This window comes from Coenobita brevimanus, chromosome 40, assembly GCF_032717465.1.
Source record: "Coenobita brevimanus isolate Jiangsu-jjx chromosome 40, ASM3271746v2, whole genome shotgun sequence".
Classification (NCBI taxonomy): domain Eukaryota; kingdom Metazoa; phylum Arthropoda; class Malacostraca; order Decapoda; family Coenobitidae; genus Coenobita; species Coenobita brevimanus.
Window position 1 is genome coordinate 25,900,210 of NC_136993.1, and position 18,570 is coordinate 25,918,779.

The 18,570-nt window shown below is 35.9% G+C and overlaps 1 non-coding gene across 1 annotated transcript; it reads right to left on the minus strand.

Moving 5' to 3' along the window:
* Positions 1-6,207: 6,207 nt before the first annotated feature.
* Positions 6,208-6,326, minus strand: LOC145397283 (5S ribosomal RNA). The gene has a single exon (XR_013896900.1). It is a non-coding gene; the product is annotated as a 5S ribosomal RNA (ribosomal RNA).
* Between the last annotated feature and the right edge of the window lie 12,244 nt (positions 6,327-18,570).

Below are 18,570 nucleotides of genomic sequence, written 5' to 3' on the forward strand. Positions count from 1 at the left end.
CTCAGAGAAAAAAGGTAACAAGACAAAATGAGGTAACGCGTAGGATAAAATATTCACAGAAAAAAAAAAAAAATGATCTCGCTCAGATTACTATATGCAGAGCGTTGTAGTCGCCCTGCCTCACGAGGGGATTCCCTTGGCTGTAACCTTTTGCCGATATGTATGACGCCTTTTTCCTTCCGGGCTGACTTCGAGGTGAGGCGTATTCTCCCTAGTTCGGTTCGCATGCATCACAGAAAGTCTGGCCTGTGGGAGGCATCAATAGGGGCGAGTCCGAGGCCGGCATCTCACGGGGCACACCCCAAGACCGACCCGAGCGCTCCAAAGAGTTTCGTTTGATTGGAAATGTAGAGAAAAAACTGGTTATTTTTATCTATAACTTGGGCATCTTAAGCCTCCTTATTTTTTAAAAATTGGTATATTTTCCCAGTATGACGATCTTGTGATATCTTTATCCATATTTACCAAGGTAAATCACTCCGAAAGGAAATACATCGTTTTCAAGAAAACTGATTAGATATTATCAGATGTATATTATTAGGAAAAAGTAATTACCTGGCCGTACTCAGCTATAAAGTCTATACGCAATTTTATTGTTCATGATGGCTCTAAAAAAAAAAAAAAAGTTGCCCTACCGTCGACAAGTAATGTTGTTTGACGATGAAAATAACTGGATTTTGAATTTTCGATGGGTCTATTTTTTTTTTTTTAATTCATGTTATCCGGGACCTAAAGGGTAAGTAGTAACAATTGTGAACTTTTTACGAATGACAACATCCGCTTAAGTCGTAGATCGAGCCTATTTTACTGGAATGATGGCTTATTTTTGGTCGAAATAGCTAGATATGTAACTTTCACAAATTCACTAAGAAATGACTGAGAAACACCAAATTATTTCCAAAATTCAGAAAACATTTCTGAAATTTAAAGAAAAATACGTTTAGGAAACATACTATAAGAAATCGATTTACACGAGAACTGCAAACTGAAATGAATAAATGTTTAGGTCAGAGTTTCTCTGACCCAAACATTAATCAATCGCGTATCCTTTCTTATCTGCAGTAGAAGCACTTTAAAATTAAAACGAGCCTTCTTAATTAAAAAAAAAAAAAAATCACGTTATAAATGTTCGTTACACTGTAATCCAAATTTCCTTAGGTAAAATCTCAAAAACTGTGATAACTGGAGAGAAGTAATATTGATGATCTTTTGACACGTTAAAATTAGTACGAGAAAGTATATACACTCGCAATATCGAGATTTATAAATAATTGCTATTTTTAGCATTATTCCTAAGCTCCGTACACGTAGCGTGCATGACAGCTCCAAAAAATTTCAGGATAAAGGATCATTTAATGACCTGTATATATGTCATCTGGAGATTGTTTGGATTTAAACCTTTGGAAGAGGGATAATTATTACATTTTCTCATCAGATTGAAAATGGTCAAGTTGTTATGTTACGGTTGCAGAAATGTGCTTTAGGAATGAGTGATCCTAAAAACCGCATAAATGAAGGCGAGAAAACAAAATATGCAACTTCCAAAATGTACTCACAATTACGTAGCAAAACCCTCATAACTCTAAATTTCAGAAAAAAATTCTGAGGGTGAGTCTGTCTTTGAAGAAAAAAATCTGTAACAAGGCTAAATGGTATAACACGAAGGATGAAATCGATTCTCTTTAAAATAAGACTTGAATTTGAGGGGTTTAAGCCCAATGAGGGTCATTTGATTAGAAACATGTAAATAACGTGGAAATTTAGAGATACGGATAACCTGAGCCTCATGATTAAAATTTATAAAATGGATGCGAAAGTGGATGTATGTGGAATAACTGAAACAAAATGGAGAGGAGAAAGTGTGAGAGAATGGGAGTATGGATGGGGTATATGTGCAGGAGTAGGTGAGAATGAGAGGGCAAAGGAAGGAGTATGTATAGTTGTGAGTAAAAGATGGAAGAAGAGCATAAGACAGTATGGATCAGTTGGGTCAAGGATTGTGTGGGTAAAGTTGAAAGTTGGAATACAAATGTGGGCGATTGTGTGTGCGTATGCGCCAACGCAAGATCGTGCTAGAAGAGTGAGAGAAGAGTTCTGGACAAATGTAGAAGTGTGCATGGAAAAGTTTGGAAGGAATGAGAGAGTGTTTTTGATTGGTGATATGAATGGCAAAGTTGGAAATGTGAAGGTGGATGGAATAGTTGGTGAGTGGGGTGTGCCTGCTGAGATAGATGAGAATGGGAGTGCGTTAGTGGACATTTGTGCTGGGAGGGGGTTGGTGATAGCCAATACCCTCTTCAGGCATAAAATGATCCACAGGTATACATGGCGAGTGATGAGAAGGGTGGGTGGTGAACTGAATGAAAGGAAGGCAATGATTGATTATGTGTGTGTGGATGAAAGGATACGAAGATGTGTAATGGATGCAAGAGTTTATAGAGGTTGGGGGAGTGGACTTTCTGACCACTGCTTGGTGATGGCCAGAATTAAAGTTCAAGTTGGAGGAATATAAGAAGGGAAAGACGAGAGGAAGGAGTAGTTGCAAGGAGAGTGGAAAGGTTACAAGAGGATGAGAAAAAGGCAGAGTATAAAAGAGAAGTGGAGGAACGATTGGGCAAATATGATTTGGAGCAGATGGGAGACATGGAAGGTGTGTAGAATATTTACAGAAGAAATATGTGCAGCATGTGATGTGGTGTGTGGAAGGAAGAGAAGACGGAGGGGGGTGCAAGGAACAGCATGGTGGATTGAAGAGGTGAAACAGGCTGTGGCACAAAAGAAGAAAGCATACAATGAATGGATGAGAAATAGGGGCGTGGAAGAGGTTGAGAGGCGGAAGAGTTATATGTAGAAAGAAAGAGGTGAAAAGATTAGTAAGAGAGAGTAAGAAGAGAGTGGATGAGGAATTTGGAAGAAATTTGAGTGTAAAGTGGAGGGACTAAGAAAATGTTCTGGAGAGAGGTGAAAAAAGTAAGACAGGGTGGAAGTGAAGTTAGCAGGGGAGTGAAAGATAAAAATGGTAGATTACTAGTGGAGAAGGGAGAAAAAGTGAGCAGATGGAGAGAACACTTTAAGGAATTGTTGAACGTAGAGGATGGAAGTAATGCGAGTATAAGTGGCTGGGGAATGGCTAGGAGAAGGAAAAAATCAGTAGGATAGAAGTTGTGGAAGCAATGAAGAAAGTTAAATCAGGGAAAGCCCCAGGAATTGATGAGTGTGTGGTGAAATGCTGAAGCATGGGGGAGAGATAGTAGTAGAATGGATGTGGAAGATGTGCAGATTGGCCTGGGAGGAAGGTAGAGTCCCGGAGGATTGGAAGTCAGGTATAATTATTCCCTTGTACAAAGGAAAAGGGGAAAAAGAAGTGTGTGGTAATCATAGGGGCATTTGTCTTCTTAGTATAATAGGAAAAGTGTATGGTAGGATACTTATTGACAGAGTTAAAGAACAGAGAAATTAGTTGGAGAAAAACAGGGAGGCTTTAGGAAGGGAAGAGGTTGTGTAGATTAGATATTCATTCTCAGATCTTTAGTGGAAATGTTTCTAGAGAAGGGAAAGAAGTTGTATGCGGCTTTCATGGATTTGGAGAAAGCATATGACAGGGTGGATAGACAAGGATTGTGGAAAGTGTTAAGAATATATGGAGTAGATGGAAAGTTGTTGAATGCTGTGAAGAGGATATACGATGGTGCGAAGGCTGCAGTGCGTGTGGATGGTGAATCAAGTGAATTTTTCTCTTTGAAGGTTGGGTTGAAACAGGGATGTGTCATGTCTCCATGGTTGTTCAATCTGTACATGGATGGGGTAATAAAGGAGGTACAAGGTAGGGTAGTGGATGTTGGAGTGGCCCTGGTGAGAGAGGATAGTGTTTGGAAACTCCCTGTACTGTTGTTTGCAGATGATACTGTGTTATTCAGTGAAGACAAAGGGGAGCTGCAAGGCTTGGTGGATGAGTTTGAGAGAGTGTGTAAGAAACGGAATCTAAAGGTGAATGTAGGGAAGAGTAAAGTGATGGTCTTTGAGAGAGGTGAAGTCAGTGAATGTACAGCGAGGTTGGATGGTGAGGAATTGGAAAATGTGAGTTCGTTTAAGTACTTGGGTAGTGTGATGAGTAAGGATGGAGGTTTGGAGGGTGAAGTGCTTGAAAGGGTACAACAGGGTAGACAGGTTGCTGGTTCCTTGAAAGCAGTGATAAGAAACAGGGAAGTGAGCATGGAAGTGAAAAAGTTACTACATGACAGTATTGTGATACCAACTCTAACGTACGGAAGTGAAGCTTGGACGTTGTTGGAAGGACACAAGTCAAGAGTGAGAGCAGTGGAAATGAGTTATTTAAGAGGAGCCTGTGGAGTCACATGGAGAGACAAGCTGACGAATGAGGATATAAAGGAGCGTTGTGGTGTTGATGTGGATGTGATAGGAAGCGTTATGAGGAACACACTGAGGTGGTTTGGCCATGTGGAGAGGATGGAGGGTGAAAGACTGACGAAGAGAGTGTATGTGAGTGAGGTGGAGGGGGAAAGGGAGAGGGGGAGGCCTAGGATGAGATGGAGGGATGGGGTGGAGAGGTATATGAGAGAGAGGGGTGTGAGTTGGGAGCAGGGGAGTGAAATGGTGGGGGACAGGGTGACTTGGAGGCGATTTGTTTGTGGCCACCCCAAACGGGATTGAGGCGTCTGGCAATAGATAGATAGATAGAATATTTTCCCAGTATTACGGATCGTGTGATATCATTATTGATATTTACCTAGGTAAAATCACTCCAAAATTCAACAAGGAGTTTAAAACAGACTTTTTTGGTTTTCTTTATCAGATATATATTAGTAAGGAAAAGAAAATAGCCTTACTGAGATACACAGTTTATAATCATTACTTGGTTCCTCATATATGAAGATGTATAAAAATTGAAAAGAACATTTTCCCAGCAAGACTGTTCGTGTGATATTATTATCCTTGTTTACGAAGGTAGAATCGCTTGGGAAGGCAATAAATCTTTGAATAGATAATTGTTTAGTTACTTATTATCAGATAGCTATTAGTTGGAAAAAGTAAACAGACAGACGTACTGAGAAACAGTTTATAAACATTACTTGGTTCCTCATATATGAAGATGTATTGCTCATGATAGATCAAAAAAAAAAAAAAACAGGTTGCAATGAGCAAGGACTTGAACTGTTGTCTCTCCTTATGAGATCAACTGATTTTTTTTTTTTTTTTTGGATATCACTGGCTTTTTCAAATTTTCTAAGCCGCGACTATAAGGATAAAAAGGAGTGGCAATTATGAACTAGAATCACTATATATGCAATGTCCGCACATTTACTGAAAATTGATTTAGAACCACAACCAATTTTTAAAACAACTTACAGATATTTCTAACGGCGAGAAAATCTCATTTAGGAAACTTAAAAAGGAATAGATTAACATGTAAGAAGAGTTGGCATCTGAAGTGTTTACTAACAATAAATATAAACTGGTACAAGCAATAATTTAGAATGAGAAAGGTTTTCACATTCATCTCCCGTAGAAGCACTTTAAAATTTTCTGGAGCCTCGTGATTGAATAGAAAAAAAAAATATTTGGAAAGGATTACGGATCGTGGTATAATGAAAGTCGCATTTCCTTAGTAAAAATCTCTCAGAACTAACTCGTGAGAAGGAATATTGATGAGCTTGTGACTTTAACATATAAATTAATACGAGAAATTAAAAATACAAAAAATTGCAATTTGTCTTTATTCATATCCGTCGACATAGCTACAAAAAAAAAAAAAGGCCACGTTGAAGGAACACTGAATCAACTGTATGAGTATCGTCCGGAAACTGCATCTTTCAGTAAGGAAGAGGGTCATTTGTTATCCATTTTCGTTTGTAGAGGGAAAAAATATACAAGTAGTTTTGTTACGGTAAAAGCATCCGCTATAGGAGTAATTCAAAACTATTCTACTTGTTATCCTAAAACCGCAGAATTCAGGGCGAAAACACTAAATATGCAACTTCAACAAATGATTTCCAAATTTGCCGGGAAACCACCCTAATTTCCTCGAATTCAGAAAAAAAAAAAAAAAAAGACGCCTCAGAAAAAAAAGGTTCATTTATTCATTGCCAGACGCCAAGTATCCCAAACATGGTGGCCAAGGGCTTAGAGTTAATTGTTTTTACAGGGAGGGGCACTAATCCTCCACCAACCCCACTTGACACGTAGGGATGCCAACAGCATCTGGTGTTCCCAGGCGGTCACCCATCCAAGTACTAACCAGACCCAACGTTGCTTAACTTCGCTGATCGGATGGGAAGCGGTGTACTCAACGTGGTATGGCCGTTGGCAAATATTGCGAGGATTCGAACCAGCGCTTGCAACTGCGTGAGTACAGCAGTAACTAGACAAAATGACATAACGCGTATGATGAAATAGATTAAAAAAAAAAAAAAAAAAAAAAAAAAAAAAAAGCGCTCGGATTACTATATGCAGAGCGTTGTAGTCGCCATTGCCCACGAATGGATTCTCGTGGCGGTTACCTTCTGCCTACATGTCTGACGCCTATTTTCTTGCGGGCTGACTTCGAGGTGAGGCGTATTATTCCGAGTGGGGCTCGTGTGCTTCACAAAGTGCTCGGCCTATGGGAGGCAGGAAGAGGGGCGAGTCCGAGGCCGACAGCTCACGGGCACACCCCAAGACCTACCCGAGAGCTGCAGAGTCCACTGCACGATTTCTCAGCTCCAAAGAGTTTCGTTTGCTTAGACATCCGTCATATGTCTAGATTTCCTAGTTGTTTAAACTAGGAAATCTAGACATATAAAGGATGTTATTTTTATCCGTAACTTGTTCATCTTGAACCTCCTTATCTTCTTTTAAAAAATTGGAATATTTTCCCAGTATGACGGATTCTGTGATATTATCCATATTTACCAAGATATATCACTCCAAAAGACAATACATTGTTTATAAGAAGTCTGATTAGGTATTATCAGATGTACTGTATAAGGAAAAGGTAAATACTCAGATATACAGTTTATATACGCAGTTCATGACTGTTCTAAAAAGAAAAAAAAAGTTTGCCGGATCGTCGATCTGAACATTTGTCTGTCGTAATGAAAATAACTGGATTTTGAATTGTCGATTGGTCTACTTGATTTGTTTTTAATTCATGTTATCCGGGACCTAAAGGATAAGTAACACTAATTGTGAACTACTTACGGCTGATAGAATCTGGTTAGGTGGTAGATCGAACCTATTTTACTGGAATGATGGCTTATTTCTGGTCGAGATAGCAAGATATATAACTTTCAAAAATTTACTCAAAAATGAGAAACACCAAATTATTTCCAAAATTTAAAAAACTTTTCTGGTAAAAAAAAAAAAAAATACGTTTAGCAAACTTTATAACAAGAAATCGATTTACACGAGATGAGAACTGGAATCTAAAGTGATGTTTAGGTCACAGAAATAAGCGTGAAACATCGAACGGGTATCCTTTTTTATCTAAAGAAATACTTTAAAATTAAATCCTGCCTTCTTACTAAATGTAAAATTAAAATAATATTTGCACATTATCAATGTTTCTTACACCGTAATCCACATTTCCATAGGTAAAGTCTCAAAAACGGAGAACTCGAGAGAAGGAAATTGATGATCTTTTGACTCTCACATCAAAATTAATACGAGAAAGTGTAAACACTCTCACAATACCGAGATATATAATTGATTACCCTTTTTGGCTTTATTCCTAATCTCCGTAGACATACAATTTAAAAACATTACTTGGTTCCTCCTATACGCAGTTTTGTTGTTCATGATGGGTCTTTAAATAATCAGGTTGCAGTACAGGAGTCCTGTACTGTTGTGTTCATCGCGTTGGGATTAATTGGATTTTTAGTTTTCAATGAGTCTGTTTTTTATTTTTTTTTCTTTACTTCTCTTGGCCGTGACGCCAAGGCTAAAAAGTATATACAACTGTGAAATTGTTATAACTGATAGCACCCACTTTCGGGGTAGTTGAAAACGATTTTACTGGACTCTGGAATGATGGCTGTATAAACTTAATTTGGGGAGAAATCACTAAATATACAACTTCGACAAATGTACTAAAAATTCACTGGGAAACACCCAATTATTTCCAAAACTCTGAGACGTTTTATAGGATGGATAATCACATTAAGGAAACATAACGAAATTCTGATATACACGTAGAGATAGCTGGCATTTTACGGCTTAAAGAATAGTTTCAATTGATGTGATCAGCGAACCATCTGAGAAAATTAGAATAAGTATTCTTTTTTCATCTGCATGAGAAGCATTTTAAAATTACTATTTGCAGATTTTGAATGTTCAGGTTACATTAGCCAAATTTCATCAGGGAAAAATAGTTTAAAACGGTGATAACTCGTGACAGGGAATATTGGCGAGCTTTTGACACATAAAAATAATACGAGATAGTATGAACACTCTTAAACCCGATATATATAATTAAGTTTTATAAATTGACCCCTCATCTCTACCGGCATATACTGAATAAAAGTTAAAAAAAAAAAAATAACTCATGAACACTGAAGTGTATTAATGTCGTCTGGATATTGTTCGTATTTCTACGATAGGAATAGGGTCGATTTTGACTTTCCTAATTCCGTCGCAACTTCAGGCTAAGTGAATGTTCTACTGGGGGATTTTAGAAACCTCATAATTGACGGCAAAAAGACCCTAAATAGGAAACTTTCAAAAAATGTACCGTAAATAACAGGGATGCACCCCCGAATGAAGAGAATTCTGAAAACATTTAAGGTAAAAAAAAAAAGTCCTCAGGAAAGAAAAAAATAATAAATACAAAAGAAGTCAAAAGGGTACATGAGATATCACGTAGGCTGAAATCGAATCGTAGGTAAAGAAGATGGGTATTTGAGGACTATTTAGCCAAAGGAGTTTCTAAGCCAGAGACACGGAATGAGCTTGAAAATTAAGATGAAACGGATATTACTTCTATCTTTATAACTAGGGCTTTAGATTATAATTTTGGAATTGATGATGAAATGTCTATCTATATACCTGGGCTGCTTCCCCCAAGGAAAGGAATATTTTCCCAGAATGATGGTTCGTGTGATATTATTATCCATATTTACGAAGGTAAAATACTGTATCTCTGGAAGGCAATAAAACATTATAGATTTTTTTTTATTTATTGATTATCCGATATATATTATTAGAAAGTAATCATATAGTACTGATATAATTGGTTCCTCATATAACTAGTTTTATTGTTCACGATGGGTCTTTAAAGAATCAGGCTGCAAGAGCGTCGACCTGAACTGTTGTTGGCTGTCGTGTTGAGATTAACTGCATTTTTAATTTTTAATGAGTTTATTGGATTATTTTTTTTTTTTTTGTCAGTTCATTCAGGGATAGAAAGTAGCGTCAATTGTGAATTTGTTACGGCTTCGGAGTAGCTGAAAACTGTTTTTATGGAGTTATGTCGGTATATCCTTTTGGGGGGCCAAATACTGAAATATGCGACTTCCAGAAATGTACTCAAAATTGATTGGGAATCACACCCAGCAATCTGCAAAATTCAAAAGTCATTTGTGAGGATGAAGAAATCGCAATTGGGAATCATATAACAAGATGCTGCTTGAAACGTAAAGATCGCATCTATCTGAGGTGAATAAGAACAGAAACTTTCAGTTGATATTGGGGCTACGGAAACAAGCAAGAAATTTAAATTTATTTTATTTTTTATCTGCAGTAGAAGCACTGTAAAGTTACTTCGAGAATACTGATTAAATGTAGAAAAAAAAAATTCGTAATATGAATTCCTGTGTTCCACCACAAGCTACTATTCCTTATCATTAAAGCCCTATTCATACTGATCAAAATAATATCCGTTTACCACGAAATCTCGAAGTTGTTTACACGCCTTTAATCAAACGAAACTCTTTGGAGCGGAGGGATCTCGGGGTAGGTGCGCCAGCAGAGCAGAGGAACTCGGCCCCTAGGTACAGTCCACAACACGGCACTGCGGCCGGTATTGGGGTGTGCTTGTGTGCTGTAGTCCCTTTTCCCGCCTCCCATAGGCCATGGATTGTGAAGCACGCAAGGTCCATTCATCCCGAAGTCAGCCCGCGAGAAAGAAGACTCAGACACGTCGGCGGAATGGAACATCCTTGAAAATCTTCGCTAATTCCCGGGCGACTACAATGTTTTGCATATAGTGGTCCGACCGCCATCCTTCTTTATCTGTAAATCGATTTCATGTCATTTACTCCTATTAATGTTTTTATTTTCCGTGGCGGAATTTTTTCACCCTGAAATGGTCTCTGATTTTTAGATAATGGGAGTGTTTCCCTGGTAATTTAGAGTTCATTTGTAGAAGTGGTATATTTGGTGAATCTGTGGTTTTTAAGATCATTCAAGTATAATATAATAACTCCTAAAGCGGATGCTTTTACCGTAATAAAACATATTTTAGCTTTTTTTTTTTTACTCCGAATATTACGTCTGCAAATGATTCACAAGTGACCTTCCTAACGTAATAATCGCAACAGTCTCCAGACGACATTAATCCAGTTCATACAGTGATCGTTCAACCCGTATTTTTTTGGTCGCTATATATACGGAGATGAAAGCTATAAAAGTTTATTATATATCGGTATTGCGAGAGTTTCTACTTTCTCAATAATTTTTGTGAGAATCAAAAACTGATGAATATTCCATCTCACGAGTTCACATTTTTATTCATTTACCTTATGTTGTACACGATCCTTCGTGATGTGCATTTTTTTTTTTTTTTTATGAAGAATGTATGTAATTTTAAAATGCTTTTATAGATTTAAAAAAAAATCGAAATTTTTCCTCTGTTTTCGGAGCCATATTGTTCGTCAACACCACAGATGATAGCTCTCTTTACGTGTCAATCATTTTTTTGTTATGTTTCTTGAATGTGATTTTTTTTTCTTTTCAGTCAGAGATGTTTTCTGAATATTGAAACAATTTTTTGTTTCCCAATGAATTTTCAGAACATCTGCAGATAAGGTAATAAAACCACTACTGGAGCGGATGCTCTCAGATATAACTAGTTTACAATTGCAGTGCTTTTTATCCTTGAGGTCATAGCAGGGTTTAAAAAAAAGCCAGGAGGCTTATCGAAAATCATAATTAACTTAATCCCAGCTCGACGCACACAACAGTTCAGGTCGACACTCAACCAACCTAATTTTTTTTTTTCAATATCCATCATGATAAATAAAACAGCCTATATGAGGAACGAAGCAATGATTATAAATTATATATGTTACTACTACTATGTATTACCTTTATATGAATAATATATATCTAAAAATCAATACTTATACTATATTCTTTGAAACGATTTAATGCCTTTTGGACTGATTTTACCTGTGAAAATATGAATAACGATATTACACGAAACATCATACAGTGAAAATATTCCATTTTTTAAAATCTGGTCGAGGCTCAAAATGTCACTTCAATACGAGAAAATATATACCATCGAATTACCGAGACATATAATTGATTGGCCACTAATAACTATCATTTATCTCCGTACAGCCAGAATGTCGTCTGGAGAGTGTTTGGAATATTTTTGTTACGTAAAGGGTCATTTGTAGTGGTAACTTCAGATTTAAAGAATGGTAAATGTTGTCGATACGGTAAAAGATATCACTTTAGGAATAATTCAAAAGTTGTTAAAAGAAAAAAAAAAACATAACTATGTGCAAAAACACTAAATATGGAAATTCCACAAATGTACTCGAAATTAGCTTGGAAATGTAACTGAAATTAAGAGAACACTCCTGAGGATGAATAAACTCCCCCTGAAAGAAAAAAAAATTTAGTAGCTATGCAAAATAATGTAACACGTAGGATAAAATCGATTCGTTTAGGTCACAGAAATAAGCGTGAAACATCGAACTGGTATCCTTTTTTATCTGAAGAAATACTTTAAAATTAAATCCTGCCTTCTTACTAAATGTAAAATTAAAATAATATTTGCACATTATCAATGTTTCTTACACCGTAATCCACATTTCCATAGGTAAAGTCTCAAAAACGGAGAACTCGAGAGAAGGAAATTGATGATCTTTTGACTCTCACATCAAAATTAATACGAGAAAGTATAAACACTCTCACAATACCGAGATATATAATTGATTACCCTTTTTGGCTTTATTCCCAATTTAAAAACATTACTTGGTTCCTCCTATACGCAGTTTTGTTGTTCATGATGGGTCTTTAAATAATCAGGTTGCAGTACAGGAGTCCTGTACTGTTGTGTTCATCGCGTTGGGATTAATTGGATTTTTAGTTTTCAATGAGTCTGTTTTTTATTTTTTTTTCTTTACTTCTCTTGGCCGTGACGCCAAGGCTAAAAAGTATATACAACTGTGAAATTGTTATAACTGATAGCACCCACTTTCGGGGTAGTTGAAAACGATTTTACTGGACTCTGGAATGATGGCTGTATAAACTTAATTTGGGGAGAAATCACTAAATATACAACTTCGACAAATGTACTAAAAATTCACTGGGAAACACACCCAATTATTTCCAAAACTCTGAGACGTTTTATAGGATGGATAATCACATTAAGGAAACATAACGAAATTCTGATATACACGTAGAGATAGCTGGCATTTTACGGCTTAAAGAATAGTTTCAATTGATGTGATCAGCGAACCATCTGAGAAAATTAGAATAAGTATTCTTTTTTCATCTGCATGAGAAGCATTTTAAAATTACTATTTGCAGATTTTGAATGTTCAGGTTACATTAGCCAAATTTCATCAGGGAAAAATAGTTTAAAACGGTGATAACTCGTGACAGGGAATATTGGCGAGCTTTTGACACATAAAAATTAATACGAGATAGTATGAACACTCTTAAACCCGATATATATAATTAAGTTTTATAAATTGACCCCTCATCTCTACCGGCATATACTGAATAAAAGTTAAAAAAAAAAAATAACTCATGAACACTGAAGTGTATTAATGTCGTCTGGATATTGTTCGTATTTCTACGATAGGAATAGGGTCGATTTTGACTTTCCTAATTCCGTCGCAACTTCAGGCAAAGTGAATGTTCTACTGGGGGATTTTAGAAACCTCATAATTGACGGCAAAAAGACCCTAAATAGGAAACTTTCAAAAAATGTACCGTAAATAACAGGGATGCACCCCCAAATGAAGAGAATTCTGAACACATTTAAGGTAAAAAAAAAGGTCCTCAGGAAAGAAAAAAATAATAAATACAAAAGAAGTCAAAAGGGTACATGAGATATCACGTAGGCTGAAATCGAATCGTAGGTAAAGAAGATGGGTATTTGAGGACTATTTAGCCAAAGGAGTTTCTAAGCCAGAGACACGGAATGAGCTTGAAAATTAAGATGAAACGGATATTACTTCTATCTTTATAACTAGGGCTTTAGATTATAATTTTGGAATTGATGATGAAATGTCTATCTATATACCTAGGCTGCTTCCCCCAAGGAAAGGAATATTTTCCCAGAATGATGGTTCGTGTGATATTATTATCCATATTTACGAAGGTAAAATACTGTATCTCTGGAAGGCAATAAAACATTATAGATTTTTTTTTTATTTATTGATTATCCGATATATATTATTAGAAAGTAATCATATAGTACTGATATAATTGGTTCCTCATATAACTAGTTTTATTGTTCACGATGGGTCTTTAAAGAATCAGGCTGCAAGAGCGTCGACCTGAACTGTTGTTGGCTGTCGTGTTGAGATTAACTGCATTTTTAATTTTTAATGAGTTTATTGGATTATTATTTTTTTTTTTTTGTCAGTTCATTCAGGGATAGAAAGTAGCGTCAATTGTGAATTTGTTACGGCTTCGGAGTAGCTAAAAACTGTTTTTATGGAGTTATGTCGGTATATCCTTTTGGGGGGCCAAATACTGAAATATGCGACTTCCAGAAATGTACTCAAAATTGATTGGGAATCACACCCAACAATCTGCAAAATTCAAAAGTCATTTGTGAGGATGAAGAAATCGCAATTGGGAATCATATAACAAGATGCTGCTTGAAACGTAAAGATCGCATCTATCTGAGGTGAATAAGAACAGAAACTTTCAGTTGATATTGGGGCTACGGAAACAAGCAAGAAATTTAAATTTATTTTATTTTTTATCTGCAGTAGAAGCACTGTAAAGTTACTTCGAGAATACTGATTAAATGTAAAAAAAAAAAAAAAAAAAAAATTCGTAATATGAATTCCCGTGTTCCACCACAAGCTACTATTCCTTAGGTAAAACCTATCATTAAAGCCCTATTTATACTGATCAAAATAATATCCGTTTACCACGAAATCTCGAAGTTGTTTACACGCCTTTAATCAAACGAAACTCTTTGGAGCGGAGGGATCTCGGGGTAGGTGCGCCAGCAGAGCAGAGGAACTCGGCCCCTAGGTACAGTCCACAACACGGCACTGCGGCCGGTATTGGGGTGTGCTTGTGTGCTGTAGTCCCTTTTCCCGCCTCCCATAGGCCATGGATTGTGAAGCACGCAAGGTCCATTCATCCCGAAGTCAGCCCGCGAGAAAAAAGACTCAGACACGTCGGCGGAATGGAACATCCTTGAAAATCTTCGCTAATTCCCGGGCGACTACAATGTTCTGCATATAGTGGTCCGACCGCCATCCTTCTTTATCTGTAAATCGATTTCATGTCATTTACTCCTATTAATGTTTTTATTTTCCGTGGCGGAATTTTTTCACCCTGAAATGGTCTCTGATTTTTAGATAATGGGAGTGTTTCCCTGGCAATTTAGAGTTCATTTGTAGAAGTGGTATATTTGGTGAATCTGTGGTTTTTAAGATCATTCAAGTATAATATAATAACTCCTAAAGCGGTTGCTTTTACCGTAATCTTGTTGCTTTTTTTCTCCGAATATTACGTCTGCAAATGATTCACAAGTGACCTTCCTAACGTAATAATCGCAACAGTCTCCAGACGACATTAATCCAGTTCATACAGTGATCGTTCAACCCGTATTTTTTTGGTCGCTATATATACGGAGATGAAAGCTATAAAAGTTTATTATATATCGGTATTGCGAGAGTTTCTACTTTCTCAATAATTTTTGTGAGAATCAAAAACTGATGAATATTCCATCTCACGAGTTCACATTTTTATTCATTTACCTTATGTTGTACACGATCCTTCGTGATGTGCATTTTTTTTTTTTTTTATGAAGAATGTATGTAATTTTAAAATGCTTTTATAGATTTAAAAAAAAAAATCGAAATTTTTCCTCTGTTTTCGGAGCCATATTGTTCGTCAACACCACAGATGATAGCTCTCTTTACGTGTCAATCATTTTTTTGTTATGTTTCTTGAATGTGATTTTTTTTTCTTTTCAGTCAGAGATGTTTTCTGAATATTGAAACAATTTTTTGTTATCCAATGAATTTTCAGAACATCTGCAGATAAGGTAATAAAACCACTACTGGAGCGGATGCTCTCAGATATAACTAGTTTACAATTGCAGTGCTTTTTATCCTTGAGGTCATAGCAGGGTTTAAAAAAAAGCCAGGAGTCTTATCGAAAATCATAATTAACTTAATCCCAGCTCGACGCACACAAGAGTTCAGGTCGACACTCAACCAACCTAATTTTTTTTTTTTAATACCCATCATGATAAATAAAACAGCCTATATGAGGAACCAAGCAATGATTATAAATTATATATGTTACTACTACTATGTATTAACTTTATATGAATAATATATATCTAAAAATCAATACTTATACTATATTCTTTGAAACGATTTAATACCTTTTGGACTGATTTTACCTGTGAAAATATGAATAACGATATTGCACGAAACGTCATACAGTGAAAATATTCAATTTTTTAAAATCTGGTCGAGGCTCAAAATGTCACTTCAATACGAGAAAATATATACCATCGAATTACCGAGACATATAATTGATTGGCCACTAATAACTATCATTTATCTCCGTACAGCCAGAATGTCGTCTGGAGAGTGTTTGGAATATTTTTGTTACGTGAAGGGTCATTTGTAGTGGTAACTTCAGATTTAAAGAATGGTAAATGTTGTTGATACGGTAAAAGATATCACTTTAGGAATAATTCAAAAGTTGTTAAAAGAAAAAAAAAACATAACTATGTGCAAAAACACTAAATATGGAAATTCCACAAATGTACTCGAAATTAGCTTGGAAATGTAACTGAAATTAAGAGAACACTCCTGAGGATGAATAAACTCCCCCTGAAAGAAAAAAAAATTTAGTAGCAATGCAAAATAATGTAACACGTAGGATAAAATCGATTCGTTTAGGTCACAGAAATAAGCGTGAAACATCGAACTGGTATCCTTTTTTATCTGAAGAAATACTTTAAAATTAAATCCTGCCTTCTTACTAAATGTAAAATTAAAATAATATTTGCACATTATCAATGTTTCTTACACCGTAATCCACATTTCCATAGGTAAAGTCTCAAAAACGGAGAACTCGAGAGAAGGAAATTGATGATCTTTTGACTCTCACATCAAAATTAATACGAGAAAGTATAAACACTCTCACAATACCGAGATATATAATTGATTACCCTTTTGGCTTTATTCCTAATCTCCGTAGACATACAATTTAAAAACATTACTTGGTTCCTCCTATACGCAGTTTTGTTGTTCATGATGGGTCTTTAAATAATCAGGTTGCAGTACAGGAGTCCTGTACTGTTGTGTTCATCGCGTTGGGATTAATTGGATTTTTAGTTTTCAATGAGTCTGTTTTTTATTTTTTTTTCTTTACTTCTCTTGGCCGTGACGCCAAGGCTAAAAAGTATATACAACTGTGAAATTGTTATAACTGATAGCACCCACTTTCGGGGTAGTTGAAAACGATTTTACTGGACTCTGGAATGATGGCTGTATAAACTTAATTTGGGGAGAAATCACTAAATATACAACTTCGACAAATGTACTAAAAATTCACTGGGAAACACACCCAATTATTTCCAAAACTCTGAGACGTTTTATAGGATGGATAATCACATTAAGGAAACATAACGAAATTCTGATATACACGTAGAGATAGCTGGCATTTTACGGCTTAAAGAATAGTTTCAATTGATGTGATCAGCGAACCATCTGAGAAAATTAGAATAAGTATTCTTTTTTCATCTGCATGAGAAGCATTTTAAAATTACTATTTGCAGATTTTGAATGTTCAGGTTACATTAGCCAAATTTCATCAGGGAAAAATAGTTTAAAACGGTGATAACTCGTGACAGGGAATATTGGCGAGCTTTTGACATATAAAAATTAATACGAGATAGTATGAACACTCTTAAACCCGATATATATAATTAAGTTTTATAAATTGACCCCTCATCTCTACCGGCATATACTGAATAGAAGTTAAAAAAAAAAATAACTCATGAACACTGAAGTGTATTAATGTCGTCTGGATATTGTTCGTATTTCTACGATAGGAATAGGGTCGATTTTGACTTTCCTAATTCCGTCGCAACTTCAGGCTAAGCGAATGTTCTACTGGGGGATTTTAGAAACCTCATAATTGACGGCAAAAAGACCCTAAATAGGAAACTTTCAAAAACTGTACCGTAAATAACAGGGATGCACCCCCAAATGAAGAGAATTCTGAAAACATTTAAGGTAAAAAAAAAAGTCCTCAGGAAAGAAAAAAATAATAAATACAAAAGAAGTCAAAAGGGTACATGAGATATCACGTAGGCTGAAATCGAATCGTAGGTAAAGAAGATGGGTATTTGAGGACTATTTAGCCAAAGGAGTTTCTAAGCCAGAGACACGGAATGAGCTTGAAAATTAAGATGAAACGGATATTACTTCTATCTTTATAACTAGGGCTTTAGATTATAATTTTGGAATTGATGATGAAATGTCTATCTATATACCTAGGCTGCTTCCCCCAAGGAAAGGAATATTTTCCCAGAATGATGGTTCGTGTGATATTATTATCCATATTTACGAAGGTAAAATATCTCTGGAAGGCAATAAAACATTATAGATTTTTTTTTTATTTATTGATTATCCGATATATATTATTAGAAAGTAATCATATAGTACTGATATAATTGGTTCCTCATATAACTAGTTTTATTGTTCACAATGGGTCTTTAAAGAATCAGGCTGCAAGAGCGTCGACCTGAACTGTTGTTGGCTGTCGTGTTGAGATTAACTGCATTTTTAATTTTTAATGAGTTTGTTGGATTTTTTTTTTTTTTTTGGCAGTTCATTCAGGGATAGAAAGTAGCGTCAATTGTGAATTTGTTACGGCTTCGGAGTAGCTGAAAACTGTTTTTATGGAGTTATGTCGGTATATCCTTTTGGGGGGCCAAATACTGAAATATGCGACTTCCAGAAATGTACTCAAAATTGATTGGGAATCACACCCAACAATCTGCAAAATTCAAAAGTCATTTGTGAGGATGAAGAAATCGCAATTGGGAATCATATAACAAGATGCTGCTTGAAACGTAAAGATCGCATCTATCTGAGGTGAATAAGAACAGAAACTTTCAGT